This window comes from Ambystoma mexicanum, chromosome 10 (assembly GCF_040938575.1).
Source record: "Ambystoma mexicanum isolate Mex_15411 chromosome 10, UKY_AmexF1_1, whole genome shotgun sequence".
Taxonomy (NCBI): domain Eukaryota; kingdom Metazoa; phylum Chordata; class Amphibia; order Caudata; family Ambystomatidae; genus Ambystoma; species Ambystoma mexicanum.
This window is the reverse complement of record NC_090932.1, coordinates 45,648,765-45,670,879: the sequence shown is the minus strand read 5'-3', so window position 1 is coordinate 45,670,879 and position 22,115 is coordinate 45,648,765. Positions and strand designations below refer to the sequence as shown.

Here is a 22,115-nt window from a genome sequence, read left to right as displayed (position 1 = left end):
AAAAGCACACTTAGCCATAGCAGCCAGCTCAAATACGGTAAACCTGTAGGAACAAAGTGACGATGTACATGTTTTTTAAAGGGGTGCACGGTATTTGTACCAGTATACCGTTTCACCCCTGTTAAGGAAACACCCTCCTATCAATATATCATTGAAATTGTGTCTTGGGGAAGGGATCCCTGAGACTGGAACTGTTTTTGTTCCGAGGGCAGAGCCAAAGGATATTTTGTGTTCTGAACTGTGTTTTGGAACTTGGGGAAGGAAACCCTGAGTATTGGACAAAACCTAGATTACTTTGGAAATCAAGGTAAACCTAAGATTTCTAGAACAACTGCTTTTTACTTGGGAAGGGAGCTGAAAGAAAGCTGCAAGCTGAACCAAGCTCTGATCTTTATACTGAACACTATTTTTGTTAGTTACTGACACCCCTAAACATTGTATAAGATTAGTTGTGAGGGCAAGTATAGGTTTTGGACACAGATTCATAAGTTCAACTTGTTGACTTGGACTTAACTTAGTTTTGGTTTGGTAGGGATATACCACCATAGTGTAGGGCAAGATGGGCGTTTTTCCATCCTGACATTTGAGTTAATAAACATGTTTGCTTTGAACTTTGAATCTGTTGACTACATCTTACTCCAAGATGCCCACACAGATGAAGGGAGCCATATTGTGTTGGGGCAAAAGGAGACTGCACTATGCCACTAGCCATAACATACCAGTTCCAAGGTGGCTGTTAGTTGTGCTTACGGAGCAAGCAAGGCCATTTCTCGGATGCAGACGCCATTCTGCTTAGTAATGCCAGCATTCGTCAACAAAAAAACAGGTATTCATCTTGGCATGGGGCATCACAAAAGCTGTCTCTCTCTCCAGATATAGTTTAATGTATATAAATTACATCAAGTGGACAACTTGATGGAATGTTGACTAGTTTTGCTCTGTCTGCTATCCAGGAGTGGTGTGCCGCTTACGACCTCTGCCTTAATGCCAGTAAGACTGAGATTCTACTCATTGGCACACCCTCTCCCTCCTTCCCTTCAGCTCTCTGGCCGGCCTCTCTTGGCCCTCTTCCTGCTCCCACCTGCAAGGCTAAAAACCTCAGGGTCATCTTTGACTCCACACTCTCCTTCTCTCCTCACATCGCCGACGTCTCTAGGAGACTACATTACCAGCTGCACCTCCTCAGAGGCATTCTTCCTCTCCTCTCCCCAGAAGCTCACCGTCTCCGGAGCCACGGTTCTCTCTAAGCTGGACTACTGCAACAGCCTCTATCTAAATCTGCCTGCCTCTACTCTCCGCCCTCTGCAACTTATCCAAAACAGGACTGCAAGACTTGTCGTTAGCCTGAAACCCAGGGATCGTATCTCTCCAGGACTGAAATCCCTGCACTGGCTCCCAGTGGCTGCAAGGATTAAGTTCAAAACCCTCTGCATTATACACAAGGCCTTCTGGGGCCTGGGACCTCATTACATCTCATTACCTTCAAGTCTCTCTTCCTAAATACCTTCCTTCCCAGGCTCTTCGCTCATCTGCCTCCAACTCCCTCAGGGTTAGCCGCTTCTCCAAGCAACGAGTTGGTGGTCGATCTCTCTCCACGGCTGGGGCCTCCCTCGAACAGCCTTCCTGCCTCCCTGAAACTCGAGAATCACCATCTTCGGTTCCGGAAACACCTCAAAACCTTCCTCTTTGCTTCTGCCTTTTCTGCCTCTCTCCCCTGCTGAAATTCCCTGCCGATTCTGCACCGGTTACCTGGCCGCCCTTTCTGATCCTGGGGCCAGGTCCCGCCTTTTGCTCACCTACCCTGCCTCCCTGGCAACCCCCTGCACTTGGGGATTGGTTCTGAAATCCCTTCAGTCCCCTTACCTGCACTTATGTCTGCTCTTACCTTGCACTTACCACCATCAGGCTGTTTTTATTTATTCGTATTTATTCTTCCTACATGTACTGCACTGCACTTTCCCCTCTCCCTTGCCCTTGCACTCTTCCCTCTTCTCCCTACCCTCGCACTTGCGCAATCTGAATGACACCTGGCCTAGTAGGATCGTTGTTTGTCTTCCACCGTTCTCCCCTCCCTTGCCTCGTCGCGCCTTGAAACACTTGTGTATAGGCGCGTTATAAATGCCATATCATATCATACAGCCCATCACCACAGTTCTGGGCAAGAAACAGATGGCTTTACCAAAACTCAAATTCATCAAATAAAATAAATTCAAGGTGAAATCAAACGGAAGGTGTTCTTTGGCATAATGTAGCAGAAGCCACCACAATGTTAGACAATCACAGACAGCTGGTCTACAAAAACAAAAAATACCGGTCTGCATTTATCTCACTATTTTATATATATATTTCTGAGGCTTGTGGAATCTGCTTAGATCACAGGCTGTAAAAAAGTGTTTTAAGTTACTGTTTCTCTCCTGCGCCCTTGTAGTTGAAAAAGCAAAAGAAAAAATACCAAACTTTCTTTTTTGTTTATGGTTAATACATTTTATTCAAACATTTAGTTATGTTTGTTTGGTTACCCTCTGTGATAACACGTGTTTCGGCGAAACCATCGCCTTTTTCAAATCAGGGCTAGTTGATAAATAAAATACATGATCGTTTTTTTGAAAACAAAAATTACCAATCGTAAACCATATCCAGTATGAGCATTGAGACACAGTGAGAAATAAAAACATTTTGGTTGCATTCATGAAAAATCAGTTGGTTCAAAGCAATATAAATGCATTTGGTTGGCCATTGGGGGAGGGGTGAAGGGACAGATTGGTAAGGGATTAATGAAACAAAAATACAAATATGACAAATGAAAAACGAAGAGAAAACTAGCCCTGATTTGAAAAAGGCGATGGTTTCGCCGAAACACGTGTTATCACAGAGGGTAACCCAACAAACATAACTAAATGTTTGAATAAAATTTATTAACCATAAACAAAAAAGAAAAAGTTTGGTATTTTTTCTTTTTTCTTTTTCAACTACAAGGGCGCAGGAGAGAAACAGTAACTTAAAACACTTTTTTATGTCATAAACAAAACGGAGTAGAGGACCGGAACTCCGTCGTTACATTCTCTTGCGACCACGATATCCCCCAAAATAACTGTGAAAACATTACAAATATAAACAGGGCGCTGAGGTCATACCCTTGGGTAATCCACACCAGAAAGGTTCCTCAATCAATTTCTACTTTTAGATCACTTGCTGTCCATAGGCCGACATCGAGTGGAAGCTGCGGAGTATAACTGTTTGTTTTTCGAAACTCAAAAATGGGCGTCGACACAGAGCGTGCCAGTAATACTATCCCTAGTGTGACGTCCACTGTACCCATGATCCCTCACGCGTGTAGGACCCTCAGATTGTTTTTTTCCGCCATACTGGTCAGAAGCATTTTGCGGAGTTCCCTGGCCTTAGCCATACTTTTGCAAAATATTGTTATTTTCCCCATTCTCCACCCCAACGTCGAGTCACCGAACTTCCACACTCGACGCTGGCCCGGAGAAAAAATCGACCGTCGACAGCTGCACAACGGATTTGGGCCTCGGAAGGCCTCCGGCCTCGGCCCGGGCCTCGGAAGGCCTCTGGCTTCGGCCCTGCAAGTAGGGAGAGTGGGGGGTGGACATACTCTACACACTTTTGGTATATAGGTACTTACTTATATATTCCTACACTTAACGGCCCTCTGCCACAACGTGCGTATGGAGGGTACCCCTTTCCAATTCTGCCCCAAGTGCAACCGCAAGTACCCTTGGGTTGACAGACACGCCACGTGCAATCTCTGCTTTCCGAGGGACCACCCCGAGGCGAACTGCAGAGCGTGTAGTAGGTTTAAACCGAAAACACTTAAGGACTGTTCGATCAAGCGTTGGGCCCACCACGCCACGCCAGGCGTCAGGAGGCCATGGCAGCGGAGGGCGCCTTCAGTGATGGCAGCGACGCCGTGCTTTCAGACGGCGAGGGCAACGTGGCTTCAAGAGACAGCTGAGCGCAAGTCCCCGACCTCGGAAGGTCGTCCGGCAGGGAGGCTATGGGGAAGACCCCCGGCGACACAAGTGCTACCCACAGCACTTCCACAAAGCACATGAAGTCCAACCGAGACTCGACGCGCACGTCGAGTTCTCGGAAAGAGGCACATAGAGAATGGTCCGAATCGGTGTCCTCTGGGCGTTCTCGATTTAGATCGCCGCATGACTCCAGGCAATCATCCACTGTTGCCAAGAGTGCTTCGCTCCCCAAGGTAACGGAAGTTCGATCGTCGGAAGACGAAGCCGACTTCCATCCCCAGACCGCACTCCAGGAGTCGGTGCCCGCAGACCACGTAACAGCGGCTCCCGAGTCCCTACCTCCACGTTCTAAAGATAGGGACACCCCCGAACCTCGACGCCAGGCGTTGGAAGGCTCCGAAGGGGTGAAAAGGCAGGAAAAACACTCTTCTGCCCACGGGGATGGGGGAAAACAACAAAGGAAGCAGTTTCCTTACACACCTCCAAAAAATGCCCACTTGACATAAACAGACAAGTCCCAGTCTTCTGTTATCCCAAGGACCTCTGCTAAAACCAGTAAGTCTAGTCAGGATAAGGCGGAGAAAGTCCCAGAAAGCGTCATTCCCAGTTCTAGAGAATCGTCTAGTGATGACATAGACAGGGTTATGTCAAGGATGTCATCATTGGCAGATTTTTACACAAAAAACCCTGAACACTTTCTCCCCTATACTCCCGACGGGTCAGCACCCTCAGGCTCTAAGGATCCAATACCTCCAAGTAAGAAGTCCTGGTTTGAAGCCCCAATACGGTCTTCGGACCCCTTCTATATACAGCCCTACTCTCAATTTCAAGGGGATACATCCTTTTGTGAGGATCCAGATTTGGGCATGTTGGAAGAGCAAACTGGTACGGGCTACTATGGGGATGATGAGGACCAGGAAGAGGAAGATCCTGAGACCTACAGAGTAGATTCCCCGGTAGAGAAAGAACCCCCGATTACCGACTCCCCTGTCGACAATCAACCTCTCCTGAATGAAGTTCTGTCCCGAGAGGCAGAACACTTCCACATTGACACCCAGGGTGCTCAGGAAGAGAGAGACTTCTCTGAGGAGTTAGGAGAAAGGAGACCTGTTGCGCAGGCCATCCCTATCCTTAAGTCTATTCAGAGAAGAATAGACCCTTCACTTGTAAATCCCAACCTCATCAGGGCAGTGAACCCAAGGATTGAGAAACTTTTCAGGGCAGCCCAATCAGACCCACTATACATGAGGGGGCATCTGAAGACCAACTCCCTGGTAGTTACAAACACCTGTAAGAGGGCGGGAACACCCCTGTCATCGTCCGAAGCTCCTTCCGACAAGGAGAGCAAGAAACTATATGGGTTGGGCAGGAAGGTAGCCTCCATTTCCGCCTACCAGCAAGGATTGCCAACTCCACCCTGTTGGCCAGTTACAACTGCCATCAGTGGGAAGAAGTCACGGCACTCATAGACTCCGCCCCAGAACCCTTAACGAGCCAAATGGCACGAGTTTCCGCGGAGGGAAGAGCCGTGTCCGGTTACATTTTAAACGCAACCTTTGATGCCGCGGATAACGCCGGCAGATTGATAGCAGAAGGGACTGTTATCAAGAGACATGCTTGGTTACGGCAGTCTGGATCCCAAAGCATCATTGTTGGATAAATCGGTGGAGCCGGATCTGTTGTTTGGTAAGGCAGTCGAGGACGCGCTGAAAAATGCCAAGGAGGAGTATGAGACACTCAAATCCCTAGGCCAACTAACCAATAAACTCCCTAATCAAAGAGGGAATGGCAATTTTCGTCGCCCACTTGGACAAAATTCACAGAGAAGATCTAACTATTCCCAGGGGCACGATACACCATGGAACAATAAGAACCAGCCATCTACCCAGGGTTATAGCAGGGGTAATAAAAGAGGACGTGGTAAAGGTAGAGGCAGCCCCAGTAGAGGCGGCGGCACGCCTCCACCAAAACAGTGATGCTGCGTTCAGAGTCCCTTCTCACGCAACCCCAGTAGGGGGACGCATTTCCAACTTCACCCAAGCTTGGGAAGGGATCACATCTGACAGATGGGTGCTGTCCACAGTATCCGCAGGGTACTGCATAGAACTGTTAGAGCGTCCCCGGAACCATCCTCCACGACAAAAAATAAATTCTTTGGACCACCAGAAGATCCTCCTTGAGGAGATCGTGAATCTGCTAGCAAAGGACGCGATAGAGCTCGTCCCGGGACTCCAGGTAAACAAAGGTATTTATTCAACTTACTTCCTTGTGCCAAAAAAAGATTTGACAATGCGCCCAGTATTGGACTTACGGCCTGCAAACAAGTATGTCAAGCCCCAAAAATTTTGCATGACTACTCTCCAAGAGGTCATCCCCCTCCTAAAAAAAAAGGGGGATTACATGGCAACATTGGACATGAAAGATGCCTATTTTCATATTTCCATGTTCCCAGCGCACAGAAAATACTTGCGCTTCAAGGTGGATAGTCGGCACTACCAGTTCAAGGTACTGCCCTTCGGGATAGCTTCGGCTCCAAGGGTATTCACCAAGGGACTGGCGGTGGATGCAGCACACCTACGCAGGGAGGCAATTCCGGTGTACCCTTACCTGGACGACTGGCTCATCACGGGGGAGACCCCAGTAATTTGCAGAACATTCAAAGGACGATCGACCTCCTCTTCGAATTGGGTTTCTCAATAAACGAGAAGAAGTCAAGTCTGGTGCCAAGCACCTCCAAACAATTCCTAGGAGCTATCCTAGACACCCAAGAGGGGTTGACCTTTCCATACGAGGAAAGAATTCGGAATATACTACTGCAAATTCCGCATTATCAGGCCGGTCGCCAGATAACGGTACGCAAAGCAATGCGTTTGCTGGGCATGATGGCGTCATGTATTTACCTGGTCCCCCAAGTGCGCCTGCGCATGCGTGCCATGCAGGAATGGTTGGCGAAACTGTGGTCTCAGGCAGGTGGTCAGTGGGACGATCTAGTGGTCATTTCGCCAACACTTTTACAAAGCCTTCACTGGTGGACAAGAGAAAATCTGTCCAAGGGGAAACCCTTTTAAGATCCCGAGATACAGGCGGTAGTCACAACAGATGCATGCCTGACAGGGTGGGGAGCTCAGGGTCTCTGGTCTCACTCAGTGGCCAGGAATCATATCAACCTACTAGAGCTTCTGGCGGTATTCAGAGCGCTTCAAGCGTTCGAGCCCTACCTGCAGAATCTGTCAGTGCAGATCCGGACGGACAGCACTACAGCCATATTCTACTTGAACAAGCAAGGGGGGGACTTGTTCGCCAAATCTGCCCAAGCTTGCCCAGAAAATTTGGAGATGGGCACTCAGACAGAACATCTTTCTATCATCTCAACATGTTCCAGGGGACCTCAATTCTCTGGCGGATGCTTTGAGCAGAGACTCCCTTCCAGAGGAACACAAATGGTGTCTACACAGAGAAATCATAGAAGATATCTTCTCTCAGTGGCGTTCCCCCACTATAGACCTAATCGCCACAAGCGAAAACAGACAATGCCCAGGATTTGCATCCAGGTTCCCCCAACCAGACTCCCAGTGGAACACCCTACGGATGAACTAGCCAGGGATGTTTGCATACGCTTTTCCACCAACTCCCCTCATCAGGAAGGTGGTCAACAAGATGAACAGAGAATCGACGCTTGTCCTAGTTGCTCCCATGTGGGCCAGACAACCGTGGTTCCCCCACCTACGCAGACTAGCAGTGTGCGAACCCATCAGGCTCCCAGACCGGTACAACCTACTGTCCCAGCACCAAGGGCACAAGATGCATCCTCAACCCAACTCATTGAACCTGGCAGCATGGCTCCTGAGGTCATAGCGATTGGACATCTCAATTTACCACAGAGATGTATGGACATCCTAAAAGAATCTAGGAAGCCAAACACGAGGCACTGCTACTTTGACAAATGGAAAAGATTTGTTATCTGGTGCCAAAATAAGCAAATCAACCCGGTTGATTGCACTCCTTCAACTATTGTCACATACATGCTCCACCTGCTGGATGCAGGACTGGTTTTTAACTCCCCAAAGGTACACCTGGCAGCTCTGTCAGCATACACCACCTCCCATAACAAGGTGTCATGGTGGAAAATACCAGTAGTTAAAGCCTTCATGGAAGGAGTAAAGAGACTTCACCCTCCTATTTCAAACCCACCACCAGGATGGGACCTTAATGTGGTGCTATAAGCTCATGGGCCCCCCTTTCGAGCCCATGCATAAAAGCAGTCTCAAACACCTGACTTATAAAACGGCCTTCTTAGTAGCTATTACATCTATAAGAAGGGTCAGTGAAATTCAGGCTCTGTCAGTGCAAGATCCTTTCTTTACAGTTCATAAAGATAAACTGGTTTTACGCACACACCCTAGGTTCTCACCTAAGTTTATTTCTAAATTCCACGTGAGCCAGTCCATCGAGCTTCTGGCTTTCTTCCAAGACCCACAGAGCTCGGTTGAGGTGAAACTACACACCCTAGATGTGCGTAGGGCGGTCCTCTACTATGTAAACAAGACCAGACCGCTAAGGAAAACAGACCAACTGTTTGTCTCCGTAGCTACAGGCAGAGAGGGGGATCGCGTCTCTAAAGGTGCCATCTCTAAGTGGATTATTTACTGTATCCAGCTGTTACTCCCTTTCTGAAAAAACTGCCTTTCACGCCAAGAGCCCACTCTACAAGAGGAATTGGGGCCACTCTGCCTTTCATTGCAAATGTCCCCCTTGACACCATTTGCAAAGCAGCTACTTGGAGCTCTATTCACACTTTTACTCAGCACTACTGCATTGACACCCATTCCAAGACCGATACCCAAGTGGGACAAGCGGTTCTAAGACATTTATTTGCTCATGACCCTTATCACATCCCACCTCCTTCTTCAGGTACTGCTCACTAATCTATGAACAGCATGTGATCTAAGCAGATTCCACAAGCCTCAGAAGGGATACATTACTCACCGTAATCGTATTTCTGAAGCTTGTATCTGCTTACATTCACATGCGACCCACCCTTCCTCCCCTCTGAGAGAAGGCGCATGGATGCTTGTAGTCTTACCTTTCTTTCTATCTGCTTGGATCATCTGTACTCGCGCCTCTCCTCATGCTACCTCATGTCAGGAAAAAATACAATCTGAGGGTCCTACACGGCGTGAGGGATCATGGGTACAGTGGACGTCACATTAAGGATAGTATTACTGGCAGGCCCTGTGTCGACGCCCATTTTCGAGTTTCGAAAAACAAACTGTAATACTCTGCAGCCTCCACTAGATGTCGGCATATGCACAGCATGTGAATCTAAGCAGATACAAGCATCAGAAATACGATTACGGTGAGTATTGTATCCCATATATATAGGTCTGCTGGTGTCACTTCTGCTGATTATTGGGCACTATTTCAACACTTTATTTACATTAAAAAATTTCAAAATTAAACATGACGTTCTATTTGTAAATGATGCAAAAATGCTGCTTTCCCCAATAAGACACAGACAAGCTAGAATTAAAGAATGTTTCAGGTCTCTTGCTTCCCTTGTGTAGATATGGTGCTTTGGGCTGCTAACGTGTGTGCTCATTTACAATTAGCTTTGAATGATGTGCATTAGAATTCTGCAGATTTTGGGTTAGGCGAGTAATGTTTTCAACTTAGATTGCTCATACTATTTTGACTCACCCACCCTAACCTGAGAAAATGGTGTTGTATTGAAAAAATATAAATACTCCTCCCTCTTTCAAATCTCATAGGAGACCCACTGTGCAGTTTCAGGTTGAGGGGTTGCATTCGATTTACTACCGCATTTTGATGGGAATAGAAATTACTCCTTTCAGCTCCATTCTTTCCATAAAAAAATATCTATGGCATGCAAATTATTAATACATTCTCTGTGAGGCTATGAAGCAGAGGCCCTCGTTTCATTCCGTACTGCCAACCATACCTGTGGTAATGCACAATGTTCAATTTTATTGTACTAGGTTTACAGAAACTGCACGGAAGTGCTCCCTGTTTAACAGTATACCAACAGCAATCTCACTTGACACTTAAATATAGTGAAAAACAAGGCCATAATCCTGATGGGTTTTCAGGATGTCCCTCATTAATGTTCATAAGAGAAAATGTGCATGCATTTAGAATCTTTGTATGCAATTTTATCTCAGGAATATTAATGAGGAATATCCTGAAATTACAACATGTTTCCGGCCCTTGAGACCTGAAGTTGAACAACCCTGCTCGCTAGCACTTACAAACCACCCACTCCCGGGATTTAGCATAGAAGAAGCCGAAGGGCAAGTCTGGTTTACTTGTGGGGATTTTTAAACATTCTTTGCAGTGATGACTTTCGTTCGTGGAATCAGCAGTTGCATCTGGTCCCCTCTGATACAGGTGAAATCTGTCACAACCAGCTTCAGTCTCCCAGACAAGGCTCGCCATTTTCAGATATTCTCAGCTCAGCACCCTTCCAGTTGGGAAGACAGCTTGTTTTTAATCATAAAAAGGTGGTCCTTTCCAGCAGCTTTTTTCAATCCAGTCCCCGATCCTCTCTGTGTGAGTAGTTTTTAAAGTGTCCAAAATTCCCACACTTGTGTCCTAATCATGTCCCACTTTTTTATTGGCCTGATCCTTCCATTGGCTTACCCCAACAGTCACTCCCATTTAATGTACTTGGCCCACTCTTCATTGGAGGATTTTAATTCCTGTATTTTTGACATGAGCAACGGCGGGGGCCTATTTCACCCCTACACTTCTGAATGCCATTTGGTTTTTCGTTCCTAATTCATGGCAGCAATTTGCAAATTAAATAAAATCAAGATTATTGGAATTTACGCTTGCAGAAAAATAATTGGGTTTACAATTTGACTTTTTAGCATGTTGCTTCGTAAGGTTATGATTTTTTCCAATTTCTGATTAATGTAAATTTGTATTTGGTGTCAAATGAACAAGTTTCTGATTTTTGAATTTTGCATGTTCATAGATTATGTATTTTCAGAATTATGCATAGTATTCGCTTTTACATATAGTTTTAATGGTAAATAATATGTGCTGCTTTAACCAGGGGAAAATGTACATTACTGAGCATGCCCTGTAATTCAACATAGGTTCCGTGCAGAGCACATGAGTTATGTAAAAACCTCTTTGTGAGGCATGTGTAATGATTGATGGGGCATTTTTGACAGTTCCCCGTTGTTCTCATTGCATTAGCCTCCGCAAATGGCTGATTTCTTTAGAGAAAACGGTCAAAAAGTTCCAATTAATGGATACATTTGCTTTGAGGCTGGCTAATAGAGTATCTGGCCACACTAGATATTATGTGCGAGGGCCCACAGATTTCATATTCTTAAAATGTTAATGTATTTTTCTACCTTTCACTCCTGAAAGACTCTTAAAGGTGGGGCTTCTAGATGGGTCTGTGTTGGAACTCCGGTCAACTTGAAGTCATCACAACATCAGTCTGAATCAAACACCAATTTTATTCAAACTAACACAAAAGACTCACTGCTTTAGTACATATTTATACTGTAGGATGCTATTTAATTCCACTATATTATTATAAGCATCGTACAATAATGTGACAGTTGAAGAAAAAAAGCATTACGTTAAAAGACGATGAGTGATGATTCATTTCCTTCTTTTGATGTGTAATATAACACTTGACAGCACCCTACCACTGGACATTTGTCATTTTAAAACCGTGTTCTCTGGTTAACAGAATTATATTTTGGACAGATTCAGGCCTCTTTGCACTTTTAGAAATAAAGACCAATTTTAAACTGGTGCATTCTGCATCTCTTGTTTTCACTTGACATTTGCAAAAAAACAGTCTTTGGGGGGGGGGGCTGTACTCAAAGGCCCGATTTACAAAGTGTTCTCTTTCGCAGGTTTGCAGGTGGTTACCTACATGGTGCAGGTATCATCCTTGTCGCGGTAGCAAGTAATAGGCAAAAATCATAAAGAAATTATGCATTTTTCTCGTGTCTCTCACTTAAATTTGAAACAATCTTCATTTGTCTTCCCCACACTGAGCCAGTCTGCCCTACACTTGAAAGAAGCCGTTCAGTTCGCAGTTTCTGGTCAACAGTTTGCTTTAGGCAAAGAGCATTGGGTTACATTTACATTAGCCTCTGCTTTTCTGAGCTGCTGCGCTTTACAAGGCTGCTAGCTCCTGCTTACTATTGCTGTTCCCTTTTACCTTCGGTTGCCTACAATTGCATATTTCACAATCGGACCTCTCGCTCTCGTCTTTGTTCTCTGCATCCCTGACTGTCTTCCCTACTTTCTCCTATCTGCTTATATTGCCTTGCTGTTGGTGTCACGTCACCAGCCTGCTGCTACTAATGTATGCTATCTCCTCTACAGATTCCTTATCTTTGAAATTTCAACCTCCTCACTGGGGCCTTGGAAATATTTGAATCACTCTTGCACAGTGCTGGATGGCACCCCGCATAACCATGGTGCCACTAGGGCGTGTCTTTGGGTCTTTAACTTGGTACTGCCGACGTCCAACATATCCTTTTCCGATGCCACAGGTTATGGGATTTTGGAATATCCTTGGAGCCACTGTTTCCAACGGTCATGCAAGTTTAAGTTCCATTTTCGTTTTTTTTTTTAAAATGTAATGAGACATTTCTAAATTCATATCCTAAAATGCATAAGAAGCATTCCAGGTTTAAGGCCTGCAGCAAGTGTCCTAGGAAAATATCCAGCGCAGACACCCATGAATGAGGCATGTGGTTTCTGTGCACCCGTCATTACAGCAAGTTGTGAAAGTTATACCAAGGCATGACATCTATGGCTAAATAGTCCAAGGAATGCCACCTTCTGATGTTGCAAGAGTGACAAAGGAAAGGTGTACATCTGGAGGGCCACAGGGGCTCCTCAGGACCTCATTATGAGCATTTAAAGGAAAGGAACTCCAGTTGGAGTCCCTCTTAAATTCAACGAGGAAAGATGAGAAAGTCTAATTTGAGGCGTTGCTTCATGTTCCTTCAAGCATAGACACTCAAATAAAACAGACTAAAAAAGGAAGGCAGACAAATCCACCAGTTACCCTGCCATCAGGTCAGGGGCATTTGTGGCCATCAGGTCAGTTGTGGCAGCCTTTGGAGTCCTTCTGCCGGGAGATGCTGACGACATTTGCCGAAATGTGACAGCAGTGATATCCACCACTATGCCCATCAAGTCTGCTACCCAGCGCTAACTCCAAAAAAGTGCACCGCACGATACCCCTGAGAGGGTAGATGATGCCAGCACTATGGCCACCTTGTTTGCCAGGGACTCATCCAACACCTCAGTCGAGGGCAGTTCAGCTGGAGCTCGGCATAGTGTACTGTATCAGCTGCGCAGCTGCTGAAGAGTCTGAAGGTTATTTGAAATCTGATTGGCTTTGGAGTGGAGGATGTGGCCAGGGAGTCTTGTAGGAAGGGAGATCTGCTTGAGTGGGAGTGACGATTAGGAGCATTTCTCCAACACAAGAGATAAATAAGAGGAAAAATCAAAATGTATGAGGTGCTAAAAGACCTTAAGATGCCAGTGGGCCTGGACAGGTCACCCAAGGTGGTCCACAATTAGAGGGTGCCTGTGTGTTGCACATGTCCATTATGAGAAGGGCTGCTCAGGTGTTGGACTCTTAAGATATGGTAAAAAGACAAGCTCACAGATGTCATGAACAAGAGGCCGAATTGGACCAACCATTACTCCTTTGGGGAATGTTTTAAGGAACCTGGTCTTTTGGAAGAAGCCTATGCCAATTTTTGCTCTGACCAGGAACTTGGCCTTTAGGTACTTTGAAAGTACAGACCAGTTGTGTGGGATCTTGTTGTAAAGTGGTAATAAATGGTTATATATAGTTCCTGGCAGCGGAATTAAGGCACCCGAACCCTGAGTGAAACGATAATGTGTAATGGTGAGGGGGAGAATGTTTGGGTTCAAAAAGGATGACGATGTTGCGAGAAGGGAGAGTGGATGGCAGGGTCTGCTGTACTCTAATAACTTCAAATAAAAGCATTGAGGTTACCTTTTTATTTAAAAAAAATCAATGTATTGGTGTTTTTAACAATATAAGACCAAGCAAACTACGCCAGATGACCCAAAGACCTTCACCTCCCTTACTCCCACCCTCCCTAACTTGTACATGTATTACAGTATATATTTTCAGCTATCAAATCTCATTGAGACCAAGTCCACTGGATATAATTTGCAAGTCCAGTCTGTTGTAACGCCATTTCGGGTGACGGTTTGTGCATTCTTTCAGTGCCAATGTTCATGCACATTTTCCGGGCAGTAGGTCATCGGGGGAGGTTTGTAATGCATTGAGGAGTATACCCCATTCCACTCTGCCAACTAATTGGTACAACAAAAAACCTTGATGTACAAACCGGGGCACAGCTTGAGGCAAAAACAAGTCTTGCTAAAGATTCTGTTCAATTACTTGAAGTACTTTCATATAATTTGTTGTTCAATGAGTTTCTATTCATTCAAATTCAACATCTCTCAAATGCAAAAAGACATTTATTTTTAGTTATTCGCCAAGAACTTTACTTCATAAAATAAATCCAAGTAGTGCATTATAAAAAAATGACATATTTACTCATGTGTTTTTTACAAAGAATAAAAAACAGTACAAATTTCTTTCACATATTTCCTCATATGTTGCCAAATGTTGTTTGTTCACGTGATCCAATAAACTTGATGGGTTTCCAATCTTATTTCCTATCCTTTAAACTACGCGTTTAAAAGAATACCCTTCTTCAGGTTTATAAGAATATTGGATTCTTACATGTTTATAAGTAATAATTCGACTTTGAGTGCGCCTCTACATACTCTGTATCCATTCCATTCCACTCTGCTGCCACCTGTCTCTGTACATCTTGCAACCATTGGCTCAATAAGGGCCTTTTGGGCATTGCCAGGAGATGACCAGTCTATGCCTTACCAACAGTAGTAAGACAACAGCTAACTTCTTTCTATGCTCTCTCCTTTTCCCTCCTGGCAAAACCCCTAACACATCTAGATATGCATTCAAATTGACCTCCTAGTAGGTAATTCATTTTAGTTATCTCGTTATGCCATATTTTTGGTTGACGAGATGCGTTGCTGTATGGTTTCAAAAGCCCTCTGACACGGTTCCCACCATTGGAGCAGAACTTTCTTTTTTAAGTGCCCTTAGTGGTTCACTCACTGAACGTGAAATCTTGGATGTAGTGTGTGCAATAGCTCACCAGCCCTAAGAATGAGCGCAAATCGGATATAGAGGCAGGTGGGGGTGTGCTGTTTAGGGAGCCACCTTTTTTGCGTCCGTTGTCCAGCCCTGTGCAGAGTAAAATGTGCCCAAAGAAGCAGAGCGTGCCTTTCTGAAAATCGCAATTGTATTTATTGAGCCTGAGGTGGTCAGCCTCCAGCACCATGCATACACTTGCGAAGGGTGTTGTCATGCTGGTCTTTGTCTTTTCCAAACACTAAGAGATTGTCCCTATAATTGACAATTTGGTATATGTTTATGCCATTGTAAATCTCTGCTTGAAAAAGGTCATCTGCTGAGGATGCTTGAAGCAGAGTCGTTTATATCTATAAAATCCTATGTGTCACATGGGTCGTTATATAACTTGATTCTTCACACAGTTCCAGCTGGTAGTATCCTTTTTTTCAGGTCTATCTTGGAGAATACTTGCGCTCCATTGAGTAGGTGAATCATGTCTGTTATCTGGGGAGCTTGATGTCTTTCCCTCAATATTGCCTCATTTGGTCTCCGTATATCGACTCATCGTCGCATGGCATTGGATCAATTTTTGGGAACTGGTACTATGGGTGAGACCCATGGCGTGGGTCCTAGTGCTGGCTCGATGTCGTGTATGAGCCACTTATGCAGTTCTTCCTTCACTTGTTGAATATTTACCGGTATCCCTCTACTGCTGTGCGACTGGTCGTATGGATGTATCGCAGTGCAGTTGTATTAGCCAGTTTCTTACTTTCTCTAGGCCTTTGAGGCGGGATGAAAATTGTTGTTTAATCCTCGTTGTTGAGTCTATGTACTTGTGAGCCATCAGTCGATATGCCGCGTGTATGAGACCCATGTCCTTTGCTGATTTGAAACTGAGCATGGAGCCTTTCTCTGCTGCTGCTTCCAACACATGTTTTTAAAGTTTCTTGGCCTGCAGTTTGTTCCTGCATTTGGCTACCAAGAACCCCTCGCATGGCAGTGGTGTTTTCAAACCATTGGGGTAAATGTCCACTTCAGCAGTCTTGAGTTTGGAGGCCTGCGGGATGTTGTAAAATTCTACGCTAACAACGGTTGCCTCCGTGACAACTAGGAATTCCGCCTGTAGCTTGTTCATTTATAGCAGTAACGTAGGACTCTACTCCGTCGCCATCGGATTTCCCAGGGCATAAAGATAGCCCCTCTTTCTTATCTCCTCCACGGATGAGCAGCTGGAGCCGCTGTCTCGACGGGAACTGTTCCACAAGATATCTGATGTGCCTTTCTGTTCGTCTCTGGGCACGAGATGTCGACGTGCTATGCGGATGGCATTCGGGCATCTGTTTGTCACTTGATTTTAGGTCTTCTTTTCTTTCTTGGCGCCACCTCTGGGAGTACTCGATGAGTTGGGGAGTGCCTTCTTCGTCCTTGGCGCTGTGTTATTCGTTCTCTCGCTCGACTAAGAGACATCCTGCACACTGCTTTGAAGTGATTTTCCCCACCACATGCCGTGCATTGTTGGCCAATGGCAGGGCATGTTACCTCATGAGGGTATTCGTACCCACACCTGTGGTAGAATTGATCATTGTATCCTTGTGTGGTTGAGGTTGTCGCGATCTTTGGTTTCGGGGCGAGGGGTAGTCACCTTCACGTTGCCCATGGCCTCCGACACACTGCTGTGTCTATGTGATCGCAGAGCCTCTTTATTTGAATAGTTATTTAAGTTTCAATGTTTCATGCAAATTTGGAGGCACATCACCAAAGCATCCATCGTTTCACTTTTGTTTTGGGTCGTGGTGTGAAATATGTGGCGTTCATAGTCCACCTTGGTATGAGGTGTGAAGTATTCGGTAAGCGCTGCGCAGAGTCCAGCATAAGAGTATCTCATATCTGCTAGGAATTCATCCACGATGTCTCGAACATTTGGTCCTACGGCCAGGGAGAGCAGACATCGCTTTTTCTCCTCGTCAAGCAGTCCTATGGCTCTTATGTACGCATCTAAATCCCTAGCCCACCTGGCCCACCTCAGACCTAGGTTGCTGGTCTCTGATATGAAAATGGCCTGCTAGTTGCGTTGCTAAAATGTCTTGCCGGCGCAAGGGTAAGCCTGCCTGTGATATCATCGGCACAGTGTGCGTATCAGCGTCTGACGTTATTGCTGTTATCGTGTACATTTGGGGATTGGCTTGAATCCTTGTGTACTTAACTCTTGCAGATGTGTCCTGTTATGTTGTTCAATGTATGATTTTATATAATGCTGGGCCTCGTTTGTTACTTCGAGCTCTATCTCTCACCTCCTTCAGTTAAGCGGGTCCATCCGCTCTTCTTTGTCCTCTTTGCTAATTGTACTTCTCCTCATTGTAGACGTCCTGGCCCCTCAACGTGGATGTGCAGTCTTTGTGCCCACCATGGCAGCTCTGTAGACCTCCCGGTGGTGCTGCAGTGCTCTGCCGCTGCCGACATGGTTCCTCCACCTGCCGTGCTCATCTTCTTCACTTTTTCTACAAAAGCGCGGTGGGCCGCACCGCGTCCTGCCCCCTTGTGGTTTGTTTTCCGGGTACAGGCCCTGGTCCTCTCCAAGCCATGCATAATGCAGGTTTTCTGCTTTGTCGCCAATATCGTGTCCCCTAATGGGGGGGTCTGCCCTGCTAAGGCCTGTCTAGGATAAGAGGGCGCAGACACCAAGGGCTGGTGCTCCAGCTCCAACCTGACTGCTCCCCTCTCCCCCGTACCAGGTTGTCACGGTCATGTGACAATCTCCGTGGCTTCACAAAGTCACAATGGCAGTCCTGGTTTTGGATAAAGGGACAATAATTGTAAAGGTAAATGTACATCTTAACATTTTCAGAATGTTCATGTGGCAGGTTGGGCTCGAACCCCCCAACCTTTCAGATATCGCCCAAATGCATTAACTGGTTGTGTCACAGGGACACGTGGAACGAACAAACAAAGGCTTGTCATATCACTCGGAGGAATAGCGCATTTTGAATTAACAAAATGCCCTTTTATAAAACTGCTCATTTTATCCGCAGGATTTGTGCAGGAAATACTGTTGTGGGGCGTTGAGGGGAGAAATGCAGAGGCGAGGGCGTTGAGGGGTAGCCCTTTATTATTTGTTGACCGTCCCTGTTTGTCGTCTTGAAAAGCTTGCCACCATACAGTGTCAGCCTCTGCACGCACGTGTGTAGAGTGCAGTGTGGCAGAGCACCACCTCTGAGCTCCTCGGTTTCATGTTCACGGTCGTCGTTGCCTATGATCGTCCTGGGACTGGCTTTTCCAGGCCACCCCAGCCATCCTGCAGACCAGCAACAGCCATCAGCATTTCGGAAACAGAATTTTCACTGTGGTGGGCACCACAGGCTCTGGCTTTTTCTGCCTATTGCCCACCCATGCCCAAGACACCACCTTTTTGCAACAGAAGGTAACGTGTGCCTGTGCGAGGACATGTAATGATTGGTAACTGAATATATGGAAAACCACCCAGGATGTGCTGACTCGGTAAAAGAAAAAAAACAGACACGTGTGTGCAAAGTGGGCACACTTTAATGTAGTCACGCTGTGTTCAGTTAGGTGTTCTGGAAACCGACCATGATTGGCCAACTTCCGACTATATGTAATGCTAACTGGTAAGTATCTGCTAAGTGTGCATACTTTAATTTTGTAATGGGAGGGACGTAGTACAAACTGGTAGCTCTGCGCTAAGGGGGTATACTGGATACTGACAACGGTGTAGTATTGACAAGGTGGGCGCAATGTAAACTCGCAGTGACATGTCCACTGGGTTCAAACCTGAAGAAGGCGGCCATATTTTCCGCATGGTCTCATTGCTATTTTAAAGATCTTAGACTATTAGGTGACTTCGTTTTGGAGTATTTGTAAAACATTTGTAATATCGCTATATTTTTATAGCAGTTGATTTTGCTTTTGTTTTTCATTTCCCCCTTCGGTTACCCTGCTTTTCTACTAACAACAACATGGGTATCAATGCAGCTGCTCTATTGCTCACTTGCTTCCCTTTTCACACCTACCTATACATCCCTTACAAATACCCCTTCTAATACAGAGGCTTTGTTTTGATTCCGGTGTGGCTTGTATGAGGGTCCTGCGCTTTTTTGGATTTGTGTGGATCATTACACAGCCCGACAGATGAGGAGAATACATTTGTTATCTCCTGCACCACACTCCTGGAGCTGTTTTCTCAGTGTGGTACTTTATGTTTTGCTGAGACGGGGAATTTGAGAGGTGACCATTGTGCTCCATGCTGCGAGAAGCCACAGCTGGAGGCAGTAAAGCAGCGCCCTCTTCAGAGGATGGGGGGTGGCCGGCATGCATGTTTTGCCTCCTCGTTTGATAGATGGCTCTGTCGAGCAGTGACCCCCTGGTCTTGTTTTTTCATCACATCATTGTCGCCCAGGTCTCTTGCAGGTGCAGTGAAAGGAAACCTGTAGGTTGATGCCAATTTGGAGCCTTTGCTTCGTTCAGCTTTGATGGTGCAGTAAGAAAAGTGAGCTAGGACACCCGTCGGCATACACACACACACGCGCACTTGCTCGCAGTTTACACCGCCCTTACACACACAGCGCGCTTATGCTTACCCTTTTCTTAATAACCTTTAAAAATCAACGAGAAAAGCTTCAGCTAAAGGGCGTTATGAAGACTAAAAACCACAGAAATTCAACAGTTGCGGTTAGCAGCGCAATAATAACTGCATACACTGCTCGTGACATCACACATTGAGCTAATGCACACGGTCAGTAGGTTTTTGAAAATCTTTACATCCTTCTTGGGCTGTGTTTTGAATTGGCACATGAACAAACACAGCATAAGCATACTATTTTTCCTTTGTGGTTTGTGTCTTTTTTTTCAAATGTTAAAAGCCTTTTGCAGCCAGGCCAATTAGACACTTGGCACCAGGCCCTGGGCCGGACATGTATACTCAGTGCCCACTGGGCTTGGCCAAGGGGCATGCCCATATAACGCTGTGCCTGTGCCTCTGGGAACAGCAAACCTACTCACAATGCCCACGTTCCATAGTGAACAAACCCAGTGTTCAATGTGCAAGCCCTTTGTCCACCCAAATCCTTCTTAGCTAAACTATCTACTTAATTTTCACACGATAGTCACGCTTCACGCCGTGGTGAAGTTCACCTTGGACAGCAATTTCTTGTTCAAACTGGTTGGTACAAGCACCCAAGGTGTGGTACTGCAATGGGGGGTTCTTTGTCCATGGTCAATTTTGAGTGTAATCTTTGTGTACTCAGAGTATGCTTCAAAAAGGACCTTTTTATAATCTGGAAAGGTGCCGATATAACTGCACTGAGTTTTAAATGTTTTAATAAGGATGACTTTAATCTGAAGTTTACTAAATTTACCAGCAAAGATAGCGTGATATTTCTGGAGGAAGAAATCTTCCAGAAAAGTGTCACCTTACAAAGTTGCCATCTATAGGAAATTCTCTCGCTCTTACTTTGTACTCGTAGCATCCAGTGTAAGATGGTATTTAATTGCATATAGTGTGGAGAATTCTTGAGGGTTTGCTGGATGTTGAGCTCCAAGCTTCCAACACCATGGCAAGTTTGAAAGTGTAATGCAAGGCACCCAACCATGGGCATGCGAGATGCAAGTCAACCAACAAAAACCAAACGGAAAAATGCGGACAGCAAGGGAGAAACGAATGACATTACATTTATCAACACCTATTTTGCTCAAAGCAACAGAAGTGTATAAAGTGTGCAAAACACTGACTCTTATTGACCTTGAGAAACTATGCCAAGAATCAGCCAAACGGGATCTAGTGCAAATGTAGCACATTGCAGAATAAATTGTCCCTGTGATATTACGCTGCTGAAAACCACCCAGTCCCAATGGTTCTGAATAGATGTAATGAAGTGTAAGGTGTGCAACCATGGCAATAGCAATTCAATGATTAATCATATGCAGGCTTTCATTAACTGCTTGACACCATATGCTGTTTGCGCCCACTTAATAGCCTGTCCTAAAATCTGTGGGCAACAATATTAGACCTTTAAACATGCAGTTTGCTGACTATCTCGCTGCAGTGAAGAAAGTAGATCTTTTCATCCATTCCCCCAGCACACGCAGGTCTGGAGAGCCCTGGTGGGTGCTAAGTGCACCACACCACGGCAAATCCTCAGCGCTCTGATTTTATAACCATATCAAAGCATATTGACATAACCTATTGAAAGTAGACATGCCAGAAAACCAAGGATTTATGCTTCTTTGGCATGCACAAAAATCCACTTCTAAACGTGGTGGTAACTGCGAACTTAAACTGCACAGTGTTGAACTATGTCTCAATGTAGATCCAGGGATGCAGTTGTTTCTACTCATACTTGAAATCAACTGGACTGCACCCTTATAACTCCACAAACCCTCTTTGTGTTCTTTTTTTAGTTAAATAATTTGAGAATGTTCATGAATACAATAGTAATAAATGGAACAATAGTAAGGATATAATATCATGAAGTTGATTACAATTATAGAAATTCAATTCTATGATATTTAATGCATTAAAATGGAATAATATTAGTCATATCAAGCTAAATAATAAAGCAGACTAACTGCTAAGCAGGTAAGGACTAACAGGGAAGACTTACAAAGTGAACACCGATACGAATAGGAGTAGAGGGAGACATTCTCAGTAGAAAAGGAAGATTTCATGATAGATAATTATTAAATAATTTCCATTTGCTATAAAATGTATGTAGCTTCTTAGATGATGGAGCATGCATTTTGTTCAATTCTGTAGAAAGGCGCAAATGGAATTTCACTGTAAATTATAGAACAGTTTCTGTGCGTTTTTCCTGTTGGAGGGAACAAGGTGACAGGCAATATAGACAATGAAATGAAGCAAGTCAGTTGAAGTTATAGATGTCATGCAAGGATTCACT

The 22,115-nt window shown here is 45.2% G+C and overlaps 1 protein-coding gene across 6 annotated transcripts in view; it reads left to right on the top strand.

Moving 5' to 3' along the window:
* Positions 1-22,115, top strand: part of LPP (LIM domain containing preferred translocation partner in lipoma) — a 1,982,563-nt gene that overhangs the window by 955,531 nt on the left and 1,004,917 nt on the right. The window lies entirely within an intron of this gene.